The sequence below is a fragment of the Carassius auratus genome, chromosome 30 (genome assembly GCF_003368295.1).
Source record: "Carassius auratus strain Wakin chromosome 30, ASM336829v1, whole genome shotgun sequence".
NCBI lineage: Eukaryota > Metazoa > Chordata > Actinopteri > Cypriniformes > Cyprinidae > Carassius > Carassius auratus.
The window spans coordinates 7,354,968-7,373,765 of NC_039272.1; the positions used below are offsets into that span (position 1 = coordinate 7,354,968).

General features: G+C 39.5%; 1 long non-coding RNA gene across 5 annotated transcripts in view; it reads left to right on the top strand.

Annotated features, from left to right (window-relative positions):
• The window catches only part of LOC113049050 (uncharacterized), a 43,617-nt gene that overhangs the window by 17,198 nt on the left and 7,621 nt on the right, over window positions 1–18,798 (top strand). For all 5 annotated transcript variants that reach the window (XR_003276566.1, XR_003276562.1, XR_003276563.1 and 2 more), the window contains one exon: window positions 2,422–2,507. This is a non-coding gene — a long non-coding RNA (uncharacterized LOC113049050). The remainder of the gene's footprint in view (window positions 1–2,421; window positions 2,508–18,798) is intronic.

Below are 18,798 nucleotides of genomic sequence, written 5' to 3' on the forward strand. Positions count from 1 at the left end.
GCCACTTGTGATCAATGAAAATTGTCATTCTACAACCATAAAAAATATCCTGAGTTATTCCCCAGAGATGTATTTTTAAGCAATCACCAGTGTGCGTGTGTGTGTGTGTGTGTGTGTGTAAAGGTGTGTGTCAAGGTGTGGGCTGAGTTTGTGAATGGTCGTATGCATGATCGTTCCTAAAGTGTTTTTGTTTATAGCTGGTCGTGATCCATGAGGTATACAGTGTGTGTATGTATGAGTGTGTGGTGGGGGGGGGGGATTGCTTCTCAGCCATCAGATGTGATGCAGACTGTCAGCTGGGGAATCATACCTGGCTCCATGCGAGAGCAGTCGGCCTTCATATATAGTCCAGTAGCCACTGATTGTCAGGACTGAGGTGTTGGCAAAGGGATCCAGTGAGTGCAGACGCTGAGGGTGTGGGGGATGGGGTGACTCAAACACTGCCAACATCAAGAGCAAAAATGGACCTTGGTTTCACCATACTGCAGGCGATACAAGCACATGTTTAGCATATAGCTGCTCCGCTTAATTAATGCTATCTGGAAAGGTTTTTCTGAATGTATAACATCAGTGTGTGATATTCAAGAGATGTGGGGGCTCTGCATAGGGTGTGCTATTATGTTATCATGTAAAGCAATATGCATTTTTTTGTAAACGGAAGCATTCAGTTGTGACATTAATCTGAGGCTCCAAGTGGGGAACATTCTCACAAAGGAGTTGAAATCTTTTATTGCACTGTATTTTGTAAAAGAAAGGATTATGATGTGCTTTTTTGAAATAAATGTCTATTTTTACATGAGAATTTGCTTTTTGTTTCTGCCTTTTTTACATTTGCATTAAGCACAAAAGCTGTATGGATTGATTCAGAAAACAACTCCGCTATTAATGTGATTGCACCATATATAGATAGATATTGTGTTTGATCAAATTATATATTTTTATTTATTTGTAATGCTATAATAATCATCTAAAAGCTTATGATAAGAGAGTGGTGCAGAAAGTATTGAATTTTTTTGTAATGCTATGAGTGAGTATTACGATAAGTCTAATAAGGGCTTATGAAAGTGAGAAGGGAATAAAAAGTAAAAACAAAAAACCCTCTACATGACTTGTAGGTAAAAATTTTATGTAACAGAATATTACTAGAGCATGTGAAAGTAAAAATGCATTGCAGGATGCATTATATTGCAGCACTGACTAAGTCAAAAGCTCAAGCCATACGGACACAGAGGCTTAATAAAAGCTGACAGCTGTCACTCTGCCTCTGACATGTGTCAGGAGTGGACTACCTTTATATGGACATGGCCCTACACCACTCTTTCAGAGTTTCTGTAGATAACACAGAATGCTTAACACAGAACCTTTTTTGAAACCTATATGGCTCAGAGGACTCTTCCTTCTGGTGTTGTAGTATACTGAAAAACAATCTCTTAGGCTATAGGAACATGCACAAAAATACATATTTCATAATACAATTTGATTGAGCTTACAGCTAATGGTATAAAAATATACACATTTGACTTGAAAAGCTGCAGCCCTCCGGCAGTATGTGTAGCAGATGCGTTATTTTACATGTTTACTTCTTGCTGAACAAATCAAGAAACCATCCAAAGCCTCCTGTTAAGCTGTCAACATCTGCAAACTCCAGAGCTATTTACACACAAAGTGTGTGTGTGTGTGTGTGTATGCCTAAATATGTAGAAAGATAAATATAATGTTATGCTTTGGATTAGTGCGACAGTAGAGCAGAGCAGCAGAGTGTGTATGTGTGTGTGACTCTAGGGAATGCATAGTTGCAGAGATCTCGGGCTCTGCTGGCCAAAGACATACTTTGAGGTGACAGTCATGCAGCCTCTGCCAGTATTCTCCCATACAGAGGGATGGTTTGAAACAGAAAGAGTCATTTCATCTGAAAAATCACCAGTGGTGAACCCCCCTCCAGGTAAATGCAATGCTGGTTACACCAGCTGCAGCAACTCTTTCTGGACATCTAGAGATGATGCAAAGATTGAAGGCAGTAAATATGTTTTAATTAAAATGGACACACATTTGCATACGCCGTAGACACAGCAACATGACATTACTGCTCTGAGATTCATGCACACACACACTTTACAGCATATTGTTCAGTTGTATAATGTTCTGGAGTGTTTTTATTTTATTTTTTTTCTGGTCTAATTTGACTCTTTTTTTTTTTTTTTAGCAAACGGTTTAGGATATGCTCAAATTAAAATTAATAGACAGAGTTTGCGGGTAAATATATTAAGTGTACCTACAAACATATGGCAATTTATGAAAGTATGAAATCATTTATGGCACATTATTACTTCATCTTTGTGATAAACACCGGTGGATATTCACTTGAATCACACTCAGCTTCAGCGAATTAGTCAACATGTTATTTTTTCCTCTGTTTTGCAGGGCTGAAAAAAAAAAGTAAACATAACTTGTGAAGTGAGCAGGAGGAAACTGGCTTCAGTGGCTATCAAATGATAAACCAACAGAAGGTGAGTACTCAGATTAATCCAAACGTAAAAAGAAACACAAATCGTAGCCTGTAAATATATTTGTACAGTTTTTGGTGTTATATTTTGTCTGATAGATTTGTGTAGTTGCAACAAAGCGTGCTGGTCTCCAAACAAAAGTCTTGATTCTCATCATTTCTGTTAGATTTAAATCAGACAGTGCTTCATAAGCGCATCAACTATATTTGGGTACTACTGTCTTATGGGGCGGTCACACTGCACTTTTCGTTCCATGGACTTCCATTCATATGCATGCGAATGCGTCAGACCGGAAACGCAAGCTCATGCGAAAAATTTTGCAAGTTCAAGATGTGGGACCAATAGAAGATCGATACGTCACTGTGTGACCTCTCTGTACAGAAATTCAAAAAAGAAGCTGTATGGTTCGCAGTGTCAGTGGAAACAGGAACAGATGCTACTTTCGAATGAGTCTTGTTGAATTGAACATGTTTTATAATTTTTTATTGCTTAGGGGGTATATATTTATATAGAGAGAGATACAGAGAGTACATTATAATAAGACGCTTTCGACGCCGTCGCAAAAGACACAGTACAAGCACATATTAATCCATGTTGTGATAATTGAGGAGAAACCGTTTTATCTTGCTCCCGCCCATATTCGCAGCGGCGTCCGAAATAATTACGCACGTTTAAAGTCTAGTGTGACCGCCCCTTTACTTTTTCAGATGCACTTTTTAAGTTCTTTCCATTCTTTTTCATTACATTATAAATAATATGTATTCACACCCAGCCAGGACATATTTGAATTTTAAATATTACTTTATAAACTCTGAATGTGCATACTTCGAAAGCTAGCTAGCAAAGTTTGCAAATATAAGGAAAAAAAAAACACTAGAAAAAAAGAGCAGTTAGTGCTAACATGCATGCTGTCAGTACACTATACCTGTATATCAGCAGCACACAGGCGATGCCCGGCTGTTTTATGCTTACTCTGTGGCCCCTCCTCTCTTGTGCCTTGCTGTGGTGTGATTAGTGTTGGCCCTGAGGAGCTAATGAAGTCTGGCGCCTGCGTTTGCATGATTACAGTTGGCCGTGGCACAAAGGGAAGAGCCCACGAGGACAAAAGATGTCAGTTTACAGCATGCCAGTCCATGCTTCTGCTGTGTATCAAACATCCTGTATCGCGGTGTTTTATATGACATGTTTGAATGCATATGTGGTCGTAAAATTAAATCTGTATTGGGCGCTGTTCAAGCGCATTTCAATATAACAAAACAAGATATAGCATGTAAAAATATACATTCATGCATGTCATTGCATGATTTATGTCTTATAAATATATCATTATTTACAATTTGAGAAGTAATATAGTAAAGCTAGTTAGCTGTTCACAACTACGGATGATAAGGATTTTTGCTTTCATTAAATATACAAGCATCTTCAAGTGGGATGTGCAATGTGGCTGTAAACCGCATCATGCTTTCCTTCTCAGAACAAAGAGTATGCACATGGTAATGCCATGCAAATGTATGCAGATTTCAAGCAGCAAGGGGGAGGAGCTGAGAGGGAAAACAGAGGAGAGGCTGTAGTGGAGGTTCACTGCAAATACACTTAATGTTTACATATATTCTCGGGGTACATTGTTTAAAAAATTCCAGCAGAAAGTCGGAATTGCGATTAAAAGACATTAAAAAGTCATGCATATTAATTTAAATCCTTTGCATAAATCCTACGACCTCTTGTTATACAATCTACATACATTTTGCTTATTTTATTGCCTCCTTTATCACATCCTTTAACATTTTTGACTGTGTTTCATAGTCTCTTTTTTTCATCACAATTCTTTAGAAGTGATATAATATCTCTGCTGCATTTTCAGAACAATATATTTAAGTATAAAATATATCAAGGAAATAAGAAGTTTAATATTTGAAGGTGTTAAATGACAAAAACCCAAGACAAATTATTGCTAGGTTAAATAAAGCTATAGAGATTTCATAAAATATCTTCCCCTTAGTAGTGAATTTCAAACATTTTTTCAAAGCCTGATACAATTTTGGGTAACAAAACAAAAAAAAAAAAACAAACAAGATACCTCAGAATATAGCATTTTATAAGTGTCTTGTTGGCTTTTCATTATTCCCAAAGAGAAATATTGCAAATATAAAAGCCCCTCCCCATTAACAGTCTGAAAATGGGACTTGATGATAGTCACAGCTGATTACATTTTGTGTGAAGCTGCATAATACAGTAGGTAAGCACTCACAGACTGTAATATTCGTTTAGCCACTAAGCACATTTAGAAAATATAGCATTAAAAAATATATATAATTAAATATGTTGATTTTCTTTCTTTCTTTCTTTTTACTCCATTTTTGGATCGCATGCACACTTGTTTTTTTGTTTTTTTTTAGACGTGCAACATCCTAGCCTGGGCATAATTTGCGAGGCATGTGTAGAGTGTAGAGCATTAATATAATTTCTAAATGTGATTGGGTGCGGTTGTCTGTATGCATGTGTTTACCAGTTCTTCCATTACTGAAAAGATCAGTGATTTGTGTGCACCGGCACATGAAAGACCGTTAAAATAATGCCCATCCCCAGACAGGAGACACAATACTGCGTTAGTCTGTGGCACACACACGTCTGGGCCTCTCCTCAGACACAATATGGCGAATGGAAAGAGAGAGAGAGAGGAGGGGGGTGTGAAAGCACAGACAGACACTCAGAATAATGCATAATGATGTTAACATTCCTGCATGTTTAATAGAGCAGGACCCAGTCACAGAGAGATGCACCAAGTCAGACGAACACACGTGTGTGTGTGTGTGTGTGTGTGTGTGTGTGTCCATGCACTCAGCATCCTGAGATACATTAATTTAGACTCTTTATGCAAGGGTGTGTTTGATTCTTTTCTTTGAGGTTATGACAGCGAGCGCTGGCCCAACAGCTTCAAATCGTTGCACATCTTAGAAACACACTTTCACATATATGTCATGTGCGAGGATGCAAATAGGAACTTATTTTTTACATAGCCTTTTAACATGCTTTTGTAATATTTTATTTTGCACTATAGCTATGGTTTAGCATAGATATATTGTGCTAGGTTGTGTCTTAAGAATTGGAAAAGAAGACCGTGTGTGTGCAGGAAGATTCACAATGACAGTATGGCTCCGTCCATCATGCATACACATTTACAAAAAAATAAATACAAGCAGTCGCAAAACAACTCTCCTTCCCCATATCAATAGGCTCTCGTTCTTTGACATGGGCGGCTGTATCATTTTAATTGGGAGCTTAGACTGAGGTGAGATTGCCCCATTTCTATTTATTTCATTTTGCTAACCTCACATCAGGCAGAACCGCACCAATGGAACCAACTGAATTGGATATGAAAATAGACAGGACTCATTTGTCGAGGGAGAAAAAGAGTGAGAGGGAGACAGCCGTCGTCTCCAGAGGAAGGCGGGCGAGGACGGAAAAGCTCATTTTCTGTGGCCACCCAGTGCTGTCTGCATTGCAGATCGGTGAAAATCCTGGCGAATATGATGGCGAGGCTCGGGAGAGGGTTTATGTTATCTGTGCCTTTGGTACGCTTTGTTTTTTTTCTTTCTTTCCTTCCATATTTTTTCCTCTGTGGTCGCCATAAAATGTCAAGCTAATTTCCTGGGTGGTGTGAGCGACATCGCACCGTGCACCATGTGTGTGACATGATGTGTGTGTGTGGTAGCTTGTGGGGGGAAGAGGTTTGCAAGGAGGAGCTCATGCAATGTGCCACATTACATGCAGGAGTGTGTGTGTGTGTGTGTGTGTGTGTGTGTGTGTGTTTCACTCAAATATTGTTACGATATACAGTATGTGTGTGAGGGGTGGGGTGGGGGGTATGCCTGCGTATTGTGCGAGCGAACAATTTCTGTTTCTCTGTGTGTGTGTGTGTGTGTGTGTCTGTGTGTATGTGTGTGTGTGTGTGTAAATAAGCCGTCGCTCCTACACTGCTTTAGTGGGAGTTCCAGGACCTCATTTGGATGTGACACATTGTGAAGGATTATGGGTTGATGATTTTCCAAGAGGATTCAGACCTGAACCATATTATAGGGTTCACAGACATCTCTCAGCAAAATTAAACTCCTACACCTAAATAAAACCAGTCTGCCTCAGTTTGTGTGTCTGTGATTGAGATATGTGTATATATATATATATAGCGCATATGTATATAGTCAAATGTCACCATTTCTTAATATATATTTATTTAAGTGCACTGCAGCGAACTGTAATTTCCTGGAAATATGATATTGCTTACTTTGGGAAATAAAATAGAAAGCTTATGTTTTCAAATGTTTTTATGTAAAATGACTAGTTGTAATCTTTATATTCCACTGAAGTAGGCGTGTGATGAATAGCGAGGATTGCCAGTGATCTGACAAGCAAAAGTATAGTGAACACACAATCCATTTTCACTGGATCCATGTGGTTTTAGGTAAAAGGCTCCAAGGATGGTCATTAGTGTGGGATTTTGTGCCGATCACTTAGATTTTTTATGTGTGACGTGTGAATATAACTGTATATGTATTGTATATGTTTTTTTTCCCTATCTATTCCTCACAAACTGATTATCCTTGAGACTCACTCTGTCACACAAACCGTTTGAAAATTGTGTGATTTCCATACAGAACGGCCTTGATGTACAGAGCACGAGCACTCTGGCAAATCTTCATGATCCATTAAGAAGACTCCTCTTGTTCTGGCTCTGGGTGATGTTGTTCGTATCCGTGATACCGTATGGCCACGGCAGAGGCGTGTCGATCGGGGAATTCAAATGCGCGAATATGCGGCGTAGGTGTGTGTATTCAAGAACGTATTCTGATAGATCTGAAAAATGTTGAAATGTGGAGGAAGGGTTTAGGCATTTGTCACTCTCGCTTATGCTGATCTGTGCTTCTGCCCTACAAATGTCACATCCCATAAGTCAGAAAAACCTCACCAGCCCTAGTTAATTGCACATACTCATGATGCGCTTTGCATATCACTTGTAGTGGACTTGGTAGTGATGTGAAAGAGAGATATGACTGTGAACGGGAGGGTGACTTCACTGGTGCAAATTCACACTGCAAAGACGGTAAGGTGGGACCCCCACACCTTTTCGTAATGCCATTCAACTGCTATGATTTCCAATTTCAGTATAAAGATGTTGTCATTTTATGACCTTACAAATTCATAACATTTTACGTAACAAAATTGACATTAATAACACTATTAATATTAATTACAGTAAAAAAAATTGATATTATTTTATTACACCACTATTAGGCTATATTATTTTATTACTTTATTAAATACAATCTATTATTATTGTTGTTGTGACTGTTGGTTTATTTTTATTTTTTATTTTTTGTCTTATTTGTATTACTTCCTCAACAGCCTTTGCATTTTAATAATGAAACGAATAAAAAAAGGGAATGAGTGCACTTACTAAGACAAAAAGGGTAAATATATATGAGTGTGTGTGTGTGTGAGTGGATGTGTGTGATTGTGCTACAAATAGGTATAGAAGATCATGGATGCTGTGAAACCAAGTGAAAGAGACCGGAAGCAAATCCGAGAGTCCCTCATCTTTTAATGGCTGAATGTGAAAAGTAGTTTTGAGTGGGGTGTACAGAGCGCAATCAGGAGCCGTCCGATTAATTAATGAACACAGTGAGGACTTTCGCTACTGCCTGGGTAAACAGCTATTGTTCTTAGCCCTGAGTTTCCCAAACACGGGGGTAACAATGACGATATTGTCCCTTTACCCCTCATTAGGGGCAGTGTGAGGGAAACCTTGGAGGATCGATGTGTGTGTGTGTGTTTGCAATCACTCTCCCATGATCCCATTACTGCTTCCTGGTCCTGGCTCCTATCACATCTTTCGTGCCAGCTGCAGAGAGAGAAAGAGAGCAAGCCTGTCATAGCATCTTCACATCAAAACCTCCTATCGGAGAGAGAAAGAGAGGAAGGGGGACGCCGAGAGGAAACGAAAGAAAGAGTGTGTTGTGTTTGGACTTCATTAGCATAGAGGAAGAGGTGCACAATGGAGGACTTTACATCCTTGTAAGTGAGAAGCAATCAATTAACAGGGCCAGACCGACCCTGGCAGAGCAATGTGGAGTCTTTGAAGGAAATTTCTCTCTGCCTGATGAATAAATCTTGTCAAAAAATAAAAAAAACCCTGAATGTGTCACTGCATTCAAATGCTTGATTGGACTCTCAGAAGAAAGTAACAGGGGTTGCCCAGTGTGTGTGTATGTGTGTGTGTGTGTGTGTCAGAGAGAACAAGAGAGGTAGAAAGTCCATACATGATTGTCAAAGGCACAAAATATACCTTAGTGTAAAAACACCTTAGTCAAAATATAGCTTAGTGTAAAGGAAGTGTATAGAAACACAAAGATCGATTTATCTGTAATCAAACCTTCTCAGAGCTTGTTTTGATGTTATTTTACTCTTCCCCTTTATACTCTATATACTTCATATAGATATATCTGATACCTGGAATTTCTTTTCCTCTGTGGATTTGTTAAATCACATGTCACATATTAGGAGTAACACACAAGAATCCCCTCGAAATTGTGAAGGCTCCCAATGCCCCGTTTCAGCTCCTGGCAGTGATGGCTTTTACAAAAGTAAAGTTGCAGAAAGGTCTGCAGCAGACAGCGACAATAGCATATAAAATTGTAGATCCCACCACCCCACCCCAACAAACAAATCCTCATCTGTGATTCTTATTCACCGTTATCCCAGACTCCTCCGATGTTTTTCTCCACCTGGGAAATTGTCCTTATAATGACTGCAATCTGTATTCAAAAAGCGGGACATTTCCTCTCCGGCAACCTGCCATGACTTCTGTCTAGAAGCTCTAATTGAGCGGCATCAGTCAGGTCATCACTGGGATGTAAAATTGTTTGTGAAACTGATGACTTTTTCAATGAAAATTGTAAAGCTTAAATAATATACTTCAGGGATTGTGTAATAATTGTGTTTCACGTTTGAAATGTTTTAAAACAAAAAAATATATATATTTTTATTTTTTTTATTTTGGCGATATAGTAATACTAAAACATATATTATTAATATTATTCTTATTATTGCTCTCATCAATAGTAATGTCAGTCAAATACTGCACACACTGAACAAATGAATACCAAAAAAAATGAACCAATTTGTCAGCGCTTTTTAGTTTTTTCTTAAAATTGATGTTGGTGGTGTTGTTTATTTATAATATTTCAGTGTGTGAGTAATACAGCCTTGTGATTTCTCGCTGATTTGGTCTGCCATCCCTAAATGCTTCAAGAACATCGCTTTTGATTGGGTGAGGGCTTACGTGCCAAAACCCCATAATGTTCAGCGGGGCACAAATCTTCATCTTTGCGTTTCTCATTTTCCCCTTCTCACAGACTTCTCATCTTCTCATTTTGAGACATCACAGGCAAATATTATTCACTGATTTTTATCTAAATCCACGCGCAACTACGTCCGCCCCTACCGTTGGCACCGCAATCCCAGCAAACTCGTCAGGAACGACAAGGACATATTCTAAATTGAAGGCCTTCATTTCAAACCTCTTTATATTTGCCACATCCACACATGCCAGTTATATCCAAATCAAAGACTTGCGGATTTGTCGCCGAGGCATCTGCTGTTAAGCTGATGGTCCCTGCCAACTCGTCCCTCAGATGTATATCAAATACCACACACACCCCCCTGTATTTTCCAAAATGCCAGGTGCTTCCTCCGAACCCTCCTCTTCTGCTCCTTCCTGCACTCTTTCAGCAAACCGTTGTGTTTTAAAAAGAAACCCAGATACATTATCGTCCCTTTTATTCAATTCTAATACAGAGTGTGTCCGTCGCAGCGTCCTCCGAACTGCAAATCCGCGCCCAGGGTCTTTGTGGCAGCCTCATTTGCATAGAGACTGCCGTTCGCTTGGCTCTCCGTTAATGGCACATTACCGTGGCAACAGCATGTTGTAAGCAAGGGAATAATTAATGATGAACCGGTGACATGGGTACTCACAGCAGAAGCGGGCAGCAGCGCTCGGGTGGTATTCTTTAGAAAGCATTAGCCAACATTAGGCAGAAATTCAAGGCACCTTGATGTGCAGAGAGGAACAAAGGGATACGGAAAGAAAGAAAGCACATAAATGTGTGAGGATGGATGGATGGGCGTGGGCACAGTCACGTCTGGGAATGTAGGGCTTCCGTATATTCTGAAAGTCAGTGCCGGCAAGAAAGGAAAGATCTGAATATGATTGACACTGTAATAGAGGTGGTTTGTGTTGCAGCTAGGGCAATGCACACACTGTGTGTGTGTGTGTGTGTGCATGTGCATGCGTGTCTCTGTGTTTTGATGGTAGGGTGCTTGAACATGCTCCCAGTTGAAAGTTGAAATCTTCAATATTTAATACAGTGGGAGAGAAAGAGGGTGTGTGTGTGTGCGGGTGTGGCTGTAATGATTATTTGTGACAGAATACTGTGTGTGTGGGATCAGTCAGCTGAATGTAGGGCAATGTCAGAAAGCCTTTCTGCCTTCTTTGGGTGCTGCTGAGAAGTGAAAGGGCGGGTGCATGCAGCCCATCTCTGCACCCGAGGAATACCCCGTGTCAGTGCATTTTTTCCTCTCTTCGTTTTATCTCTGTGGTTGTTACTTGAGAAAATGGCATGTGCTGTGATAAAATATGAGATCTAGTGCATTGCTTCAATGCAACACTCAAATACACTTTTACAGAAATATGACAAATGCATTAGCATCTATCTCTCATTCACAAGACATGTTGCAATACTTCTAATAGTCCGAATCTAATAATAGCTGGTGGCAGGGTCCGATAATAAGACCCACCAAGTACCAAATACAAGTATAAATGGACTTTAGCACATCAATACAACACTTGCCCGTGGCTGGTATTAACTCTAAGAGATGCAATGTATAACGTATGGTTTAATGCATGTATACAGTATAGACTACTGTTCAAAAGTGCAACAATACATTTTTTCTAAGAAATCAAATCTTTTATTTAGTAAGGATGCATGAAAATAATCAAAAGTGACAGAGAGTAGAGACATTGTCACAAAAATAAATAAATGTTGTTGCAGAATTTTAAATGTCATGAATTGCAAAAATATTAGACATTTAATATAAGCAACTGTGTAATATGAAAATACTCAAATGAAATTTTAATTGTTTTCAAAATGTTAAAAATAATAAGAAATGTTACTTGAGCATCAAATCAGCATAATGATTTCTGAAGGGTCATGCAACTGAAAATTTGGTTTAGTTACATTTGAAATATAATAAAATAGAAAAGTTATTTTAAATTAATAACAGATTTAACATAACAGACGTCTTTCAAAGACATAAAACATCTTTCTAATCCAAACTTTTGAGCAGTAGTGTATATAATAAATTTGTATAATAATTGTAACGGATAAACCTAATAAAAAACTTATAATGCAGTTCCCACTACCTTACTTTTGCAGGTTCTATTGTTTCTTTTTATCCATTATTTATATTACTAAAATTTCATATTCCTTGCAGTAACCTAGCTTCATCAAAGGAGACATTTATTATAAAAAACAGTCAAATATTCTGATATTTTTAATATCACACATGTGGTTCTTCACATTAGCTTATCTATTAGAATAGCTATGTTTTTTAGGTTCTTTGAAGCACCAGTACACAAATGGTTCTCTAAGAAGCAATAGAACTACTTCTGTTCTACACTGGCATCTGTCTGGAAAGCCTTTTTGCAATCTTTGCTTTATAGCAGGGCACATAACACTGTTTTACACCCGTAAGAGAGAGGAGAGTAATGTATTGCAGGGATGGAGGCTTGTCATTTCATTGAACGAGGGCAGGGACAAGGCAACACAAATCCAAAAGGCTTCCAATGCACAAGGATTCACACAGCAACCATGGGAATGAAGGCTGCTGGGGTTCAAGGTCAATGCCAGAATGATGTTGCACTGTCTGTTTTGCCCTCACACATATGCAAACATATACATTTGCACACCACTACCAACAGAAGTCATCGGCACCCCTGTCTGTGTGCGACACAAAACCAACAAAAGTAGCTCTGTGTGTATGTATGTGTGCGTGTGGGCACATTCACATGTCATGCTTACTCGTCCTATAGAATCAACAGCTGTACATATACACAGAGAATAAATATCCCACAGCTTTGTTTGTCTGTCCAGACAAGCTTGGAGCAAGCTGGCCAGCTAGCTGTGAGAAATGATCTAAGACCTAGTGAAAAGAAAGACTCTGGCCAAAGCTGAGGAGAGAGTCTGTGATTAGCTCCTTTGTTGGAGGTCTTTTGAGCTTCATTGGCTCCAAAGAAAGGCCGTCTAATGAATCCATCCAAGCTTGGCCCAAACTTTGTATGGACGACAAACTAAGTTATGGTGGTCTCCCTGTGCACCGCCGCACAGCATAATGATACAGAACGTTTGCACATATGGTCCCCTGATTTCAGGACCCCACATAAGCACTTTCTTATATGCCTGGTTATCCGTCTGCTCCAAGACCCCGGGGGGTTTACTGAGTCTACTGGGCCTGGTGTGATTAAAATGTGTATGGAAAGGCTACCATTTTGCAATGTTTGTTCATTCATTCATTATAAATTATACTGGTATAAAAAAAATTTGTCAGTTTGAGAATGTCTTAGGGGGCATTTTCACAGAATTCGAGAGAGGGTAGTAAAACAAAAATCTAGAAAGGCATTTTTTAGTTTTCTTAGTTTTTTTTTTTTTTTTTTAAGTTGAGTATTGCGTTTTTATAATGCATTGTCATGTGTGAGATGCTGCGAGTGCAGCGGTCCAAAATCTGTAACATGCTTACACAGAAAACAAACTTTTGTTTAAATGATAGCAGCGCTCGAGATTCATTATCACCTCAAGTTTGTGTCAAACCTGATGATACATGTCCTCCAGCATGATTTGAGAATGATCCAAGAGCATCTTGGGCTTCAATAGAACGAAGATTTGGCCATCTGTGAAAAAGCTTGTAATGTAAAAGCTTATAAAGCTTGTAATTGATGGGCAGTACTGAAATTCATCTTTTATCTGTGGAACATATTATAAGGCCCAATCTCAATTCTACCCCTTAGCCCTTCCCCTTTCCCCTACCCCTCCATTTTGCACGTTCACTTGAAGGGGTAGGGGTGTCTCGATTCTCTTTTGGTTGGAGGGGTAGGGAAAGGGGAAGGGCCAGATAGCCCTTCAAATGAAGATTTTTCGGGACCACAATTCAAACAAAGGGGTATGAATTATCTTGGCAACATGGCTGCTACAGCAAAACAAAGACACATAAATGTAAGCTTTCTTGGCATAAATAAAGATTTTAACGAATAGTAATCATTTGTTTTATATTACATTCAATTGTGAGTTCCTATTAACGGTAGGGCTGGGTACCGAACTTCGATGCCTTTATGGTATCAAATGAAAAACTTTGATACTATGAGTATCGAACAATTATTTATCTTTCGGTGCCAAATTTCGGTTCCAAAAGCCAAGCGGCCGTTTTTTTTTTTTTCAAGCGGCTGTGTGAGCTTGTAGCATACGTGCATGTAAGGACCCAAATGCGCCATGATTGGCTGTCCACCACCACGTGACGTGACGGGACGGGGAGGATTTCTGAAAAAACTCGCAGTCACACAACACAACTGTAGTTGTTTTTTCTCAAAACGTTTCCAGCTACACTTTATTAAAGTCATGCCGAGTCAGCAATGTGCAACATATGCAATAATAGTATTGCAACCAAAGCCAGTGTTAATGATGTATTTGTTTGGATGAGTGTTTTGCCCTCCCTCCCTGTTTAGTTTGGTCTACTCTATTGCGTATCTTGAAATGCCCCCTTTCACGTCGTCTAAAAAACAGAGAGTGAGAGGCAGATTTATCCGGTACAGTGAATTTCGATACTCGAAAGATGAATTAATTCTCTGTACGCGCATTGTCTGAAATGCTGCTCACAGCGCGTGCTTTGAATGAATGAGCGCAAGCTCCGAACGCGCGTGAATTGTTTAAAACGCTTGAATCAGCAATATTTAGAAACAAATGCAAACGATCGGCTATGATCCGTTTCACCCCTTCAAGCGAGTGAACAACGCGAAGCAAGTGAAGTTAGGAGATTTACATCACTATTCACGATAGCCCATCGGACGGACTGGAAAACACAATAGCCCCAGGAGGTGGGGCTAACGATTTTGCGAGTCCTGCACCTCAGATCTCTTTGTGAAACACTGGTTTCCACACTGGTTTCGTTAAACAAAATAAATGATTATTTTAAAACATTGACTCAAAAGAATCATGGGTTCACTAATCTGATCATGAACTTTTATTACCGAGTCAAAGATGAGCTATTATTGAACATCTCGAATGAATAAAGACTTCAAGTTCATCTGTAAAGCACATAAAGCTATTGTTTGAGTCTATTTCATGCATGATTCGCATGGATCTGCTAACTGAATGCAAAGAGTGAGTTCTAGAAGAATGTTTGTGTCTTGATGAGCATGTATAGCTCACTTGGAGTCGCTAAATGAACAGCTGTTGTTCTTTTTTTTTCAATGGAGGATCAGTTGCCCTATTGGTTAAAATCCCCAAACTGTTTACTTAAATATAAAATTAATAAATGACATAAAAACAGGGGCGTTTGTGTTATGATGTGGTGGGCTGCTGTGGGCCAGAAAGCCTGGGCAAATTTTTGGTCCCAGTCCGCCGCTGAATAGCACACCCCTATCCAAAAAGCACAACCAGTTGTATTAATAATGTTATCCTGAGTGTGAAGTGTTACCAGAATTTGTTTTAATTATGGTGAAAAATAAAAGTTTTGTGTTTAATGTATTTGTGCTGATGTTGAAATGGATTTCAAAACATATGGTATCGAAAAAAGTATCGTTAGGAACCGGTATCGAAACTGAGGTATCGAAATTGTCACTGGATCGAAAGATTTTGAACAATACCCAGCCCTAATTAACAGTCATGTTACTCAAAGAAATGAATGCAAAATATCACTAATATTTGCTAACGTCATATCATTACAGACTGCATGATAGTGCCACAGCATATGTCTGATCAGGGCGATAACTGCCGTAGACTAATCCCCCCAATAATTAGAAATCGCTAAACCATTTTCTCAAATATTGCCTATTCGAGAGAGAGAGAGAGAGAGAGAGAGAAATGGAAGTTGCGTTTATTCGCATCTGTGCGTTTATCTTTTTAGAGTGAGTTTACTTAAAAATAGCGACTGTATCCTCTCGCTGCTGGAAAATATAATGTAGCTATTCAGTATTTAAACTGTATGTAATAAAAGTTGTGGGGCAGCATTGACAAGTTTATTTTCTCCTGGATGTGTGTGCTGCGTGATTTCCGATATGTGTGTGTGTCAGTAAGCAGCTCATTAATACAGAACGATAATTAAAGGCTCTAAAGCACACCAGTATATGTGTGTATTGTGAGAGCTAGTCGACGAATGATGGCGTGTGACGTCATGGTAGTGGTGTCCCTCTGTTTCAAGGGATACGGAGAAGGGGTAGGCGGAAGGGTAGGGGAAGGGGTATAAAATAGAATTGGGATTGGGCCTAAGACATACGTCAATGTTATTTTATTGTCAGTGCAATGGAAGTCAGTGGTCACCAAAATGTTTTGGTTAGCAACAGAATAAAGAAATCTGATAGAAAAACAAATTCATACATGTTTGCAATGACATGAGGGTGAGTAAATGTGTACATGACAAATTTTTTATTTTTGAGGCAACCATCCCTTTTAAGCACCAAGTAAAAAAAGCTTTCAAATTGTGTCCTCCTGTCTGTGACTTTAATCCCCATTCAGCTGTGAGGAGAGATAGGTTACTAATTTCACTTAGTTGGCCTGTTCATCAAGATGCCATCGACAAAGGGGTCCAAGAATTACTGTGGTTTGAATCTTTTTGTTTCCATCAGTTTGTGAATGTCCCAGCAATATTATCCTTGTCCCACTGCCCAGGCCTCGTAACTGAGCCTGGCCGAAGAGAACGGGCTCACTTTGTAGCCACACAGCAGGCTCGGCCAAAACCTTTTCTGCTCCACACACTGTCATGCATAACAACTTTATTGACCCAAATGGGAGCTGAAAGCAAGGAAAAGTGCAAAGGAATGATAGATGACTGGAAGTGAGAGAAAATGTCTCTTCAAGCAAGACTGGAAAAGTGCAAACTTAGCTCAAGATTTAAAGCTCTAGATTTTAGTGTGGAGTAACACTTAAAAGCCATTGTCACATCACTGCGGTCAACATAGTATGGAATATTGCAGCTTTGTTTAATATGGTTTTTCTATTGTATATTATGATTATATTACAGACTTCATGTGAATCCCCTCAGTTTGACCTGTAGGGAGCTCTTCCTTGAGAGTTTGTTTTGGATGAACATCATGATGTTAGACTATTCAGAGAATTTAGAGCCAGAAATAAAAAACCTTACCACGAGGTCATGAACTATTTTATTTAGTACAGAATTTTCAACCTGGAACGTGAACTAGCTGTTTTTAAGCCTGGCGGGTACACCAACATCCCAGCATCCCAAGTTGATCATTTTAATCATTGCTGATTTGATTTCCAACCTTCTGAAGTAACAAAGAAACAAGTTCTAGTATGGCTAGTATTCAAAGGTAAAAGTTAATTGTGTGCGTGAGGGGGAATAGGAACCGAGGGGAGTGGTCTGTTCAGGCTACACACTCGAGAGAAGCAGCCCATAGCTGAGAGACCCAACAAAAGGCCGTCTCTATCCATTGTGTTAGTGCTGGATTTCCCACGAGAGGCCCGTCTGCTTGAAAAGGGGAGTGTATCAGTTTCTCCTGACATGGATGTTTATTCATTCTGTGGCCAACTGCACCGCCAACTCAAAAGGATTCACCTTACCGTTTTGATGTGTATGACACACACACACACTTTTTTTGGGGGGAGATAGGTGAAAAAGAAAAACACTGGCACATGGAGAGACTAGTATGAGCTGTGTGAATAGGCATGTCCACCCTCACAGTGACAGTGTTTGTGACAGTATCATGGTTGCTTGTCTGGACTTAGCTTTTTGTGTGAAGTGAGCCACCATTTTGTATTGGAGGATTTCAGAATCCTGCTGGAAGTAAACCTTCACTGCTGGTATAGGATTAGGTTTAGAGTTTCTTACATTGGATTTGCTCGTTTGGGGAGTCTTTCAGAGAGTGAAACATTTGTATTTTCCGTGTAGTCTAGACATCCACTGATTTCTAAGGAGGAGACAAGTGGACCGTTTGACTCCCAATGTTAAGTTGACAGTGTTGCAGCAACAGGTTCAAATGAAGACACAATTATGATTACACACATAATACTCAGTTAGTTGTGAGTTAAAGGTGGGGGGTGAAATGCTATTTCATGCATACTGAGTTTTTTACACTGTCAAAGAGTTGGATTCCCATGCTAAACATGGACAAAGTTTCAAAGCATCCTGGTAGGGCGTTGTGTGGTGGGTATCTTACTAAGTGGCATTAGGCTATGTAGTTGAAAGGGTTCAGCTTTTATGCCCCAATTAACATTATTCAGGAACAGTGTGTCTGTAAAGTATCACTTTATTCACACTCGACATACTCTTGGATCTTGTTAGCTGATCCGTTATCCACATGGACATGGGGCATTAAGGTCTGGACAATTCCCTTATTTCTTTAGCCATCAAGGTTTAACAACTTTAGCCTCTGAGGTAGATAAGTCAAAACAAACTTGGCAAACTGAAACCTTCTCATTTCTGGAGCACCATTATCGTCTAAAATATCGCAACACTCAGCTTCTCCTCTCCCTCTTGACCCTTTGTGAGACAATCAGAACCTGTGGACCCGGTGGCCGTGTTCAGTCTTGGTTTCAATGGCTCCATTGTTGTGCTGTAACAAGACGCCAGAGCTGGTTGTTTGATCCACTCTTCTGAAAAGTTTTCTTTGCCGTCGTCTTTTCTCTTCCTTTTTTGTTAACCGATGGATCAGCTGAGAAGGTCAAGGAACATTGTCTTTTGTTGTGCAGTCTCTTCCTTTATCTTCTCCTTTTCCGAAAAAAAAAGAAAATGTGTTTTGGTATGAATTGCATTTAAAACGTTAGCTAATTTTTCCACATGACTAAGTTGTCTCTGCGGCACTTAAAGTGATTATTACCATGCTAGTTTGTTGAAGCCTATCCACATATTTGTCAGGTGTTGCTTGGTTTCTCAGCAGGCGTGTCTGTCGGCCGACTTCTCAGAGGCAAAATCATGGTCTTTAGCGTGAAAGCATAGAGGCCGCTGTCTCTCAGCCTGA